Raw genomic sequence first — 2,683 nt, forward strand, 5'->3', positions numbered from 1 at the left:
GGCTGCATTTAATTTTCTATAATCAATGCATATGCACCACCCAGTTGTGATCTTGGTAGGAACAAGTTCCCTTTTTTCATTTTGTACCACTGTTACCCCTAATTTCTTTGGAACAACTTGAGTTGGGCTAACCCATTTACTGCCAGCAACATGATAGATTATGCCAGAATCAAGAAGTTTCAAGACTTCACTCGCAACTACTTCCTTCATCGTTGGGTTCAATCTTCTTTGAGGGTCACGATGTGGTATAGCACCGTCTTCCAATTGAATGTGATGGGAGAAAATTAAAGGACTAATACTTTTGATGTCAGCTATTGTCCGTCCTAATGCATCTCTTTGTTCTTGCAACACATTGATGAGTTTGCGCTCTTGTGTGGCATTGATCTTGGAGGATATTATGACAGGAAAAGTGTTGTCAGCTCCCAGGAAAATATGCTTAAGACCCTCGGGAAGTTGGGCCAACTTTGGTTGAGGAGCTTTTTCAATGGAGGGTTTTGGTGCTTCTCGATCTTGAGGGAGTTCCTCAAAGATTGGATTCCAAAACATGGTTCTTCTAGCATGTGAGTGTTTGAAGATTCCAGGGTTGGTTTTAGACTCATCGGGCTCAGAAATTTCTGAAATTTTGAAGAGGTGATTAAAATGATTAGATGTGTATTTCTCTTCAACCTCTTCCGAAATACGTGTATCGATCAAATATGATTGGAAACACTCATCGTTATCAAGTGGTTGTTTGCCGATGTGGAAAACATCTACTTCTAGAATCATGTTCCCGAAAGAGATTTTCATGAGACCATTCCTCTAGTTAATGAGTACATTTTCTGTTGCGAGGAAAGGTCTACCGAGAATGAGGGGAATTTTGGACTCTATACTCACTTTAGATTGAGTGTCCAAGATGAGAAAATCAACAGGGTAATAGAATTTTTTAATTTGAATCAGAACGTCTTCTACTATTCCCCGAGGTTTCTTGACTGATCAATCGACCAATTGTAGCACCACAGATGTGGGCTTGAGTTCTCCTAGACCTAATTGCAAGTATATTGAATATGGCATGAGATTTACACTTGCTCCTAAGTCTAAAAGGGCTTGACCAAATTCCTGCTCCCCAATTTGGCATGAGATGGTGGGACAACCAGGATCTTTGTACTTAGGCGGTGTCTTGTAGTCAATTACCACGCTAGCTTGTTCTACCAAGAATGTAGTTTTCTTGACATGGTGCTTTCTTTTAACGAGGCACAAATCCTTGATAACCTTGGCATAAGCCGACACTTGTTTGATCACATGCAACAATGGAAAATTAATCTTCACTTGTGTTAAAAGGTCTAGGATTTCACCATGATTTTCCAGTACCTTTACAATGGATTTCAAAGCTTGAGGAAAGGGTGCCTTTACTGGAATGCTTATCAGCATATCATCATCTAGAGTGGGCATTAACGTACTCGGTTTCTTAGTTAACGGTGAAACTGTACTTTGACCACTTCGAGTAGAGATGGAATTAACCTCTTTGAAATTTGTATCTGGAGAGGAGGAGGTTTGTGCCATGTGTTGCCCTTTTTGATGGATTAGAGGTTGAGCGGGAAGTCTACCATGCTCTTGAATTTCCAAAGTAATGTTTAGCTTCGTCATTTGGATTTTTATGTCTTTCATTTCCTCTATCATTTGTGTGAAACAAGATTTGAGATCTTGAGTTGAGGCTATTTGTGTTTGCACAAGCATTTGCAAAGTATTCTTAAGTGAATAACTTGACTGCATGTTATTTTGAGGAGCAATGTATGCTTTTGGCGGTTGTTGCTGCTCAGGCCTCCATTGGCTCCCAGATGCTTGGTTTGAATCCTTCCAGTTGAAATTTGGATGGTTGCAGCAAGTAGGATTGTAAGTTTTTAAGAAAGGGTTATAAGGCTTCTTGTAATCCCCTAAAGCATTGCATTGTTCCTCATTTCCTTCTCTTAACTCACCAAGAGTTGGGCACTCTTGCAGTTGATGTTCCGCCCCTCCACAGATGAAGCATGGATCTTGTGTCTCTATCTTTGCAGCCATGTGGATTCCTCTACCTTCTTGAGATTTGAAAGCCTTGAATTGTTGTCTCAAGGATTCAATTTGGCTTTTGACGTTGCCATCTTCCCTTAATTGGTAGATTCCAGTTGATCGTGGCTTGTCCATAGGGCTCGGTCCATTCCATGTGTAGGACTTTTCAGCGAGATCGTCGAGGTACTCGAAAGCTTCATTGGGATCTTTTTGAAGGAATTCGCCATTGCACATCATTTGTACGAATTGTCTTTATACAGTTGTCAGACCATCATAGAAATAGGTGATCAGAAGCCAGCTTTCATATCCATGATGTGGGCATTGATTTATCAAATCTCTAAACCTCTCCCAGACCTAATGGAAAGTTTCATGGCCTTTCTAGGTGAAGGTAGAGATTTGCCTCTTAAGGCTGCTAGTCTTATGAGGTGAAAAATATTTGGCAAAGAATGCTTTTGTCATTTCGTCCCATGTTCCGATAGATCTAGGCCTTAAGGAATACAACTAGCTTTTTGCTTTATCTTTGAGAGAGAAAGGAAAAAATTTAAATCTCACAATGTTGGTGACATCATCTCGGTTTTTTAATGTAGCCACCACCTCTTCGAATTCCCGTATATGCACGTACAGACTCTCATTTTCCAACCCATGGATGAAGGAGTGGATG

At 40.4% G+C, this 2,683-nt stretch overlaps 1 non-coding gene across 1 annotated transcript; it reads left to right on the forward strand.

The window, feature by feature from the left end:
* The first annotated feature begins 2,326 nt into the window (after positions 1-2,326).
* LOC133798875 (small nucleolar RNA R71) lies at positions 2,327-2,433 on the forward strand. Its single transcript, XR_009876091.1, has one exon. It is a non-coding gene; the product is annotated as a small nucleolar RNA R71 (small nucleolar RNA).
* The last annotated feature ends 250 nt before the right edge of the window (positions 2,434-2,683 follow it).

The sequence above is a fragment of the Humulus lupulus genome, chromosome 8 (genome assembly GCF_963169125.1).
Source record: "Humulus lupulus chromosome 8, drHumLupu1.1, whole genome shotgun sequence".
Classification (NCBI taxonomy): Eukaryota; Viridiplantae; Streptophyta; class Magnoliopsida; order Rosales; family Cannabaceae; genus Humulus; species Humulus lupulus.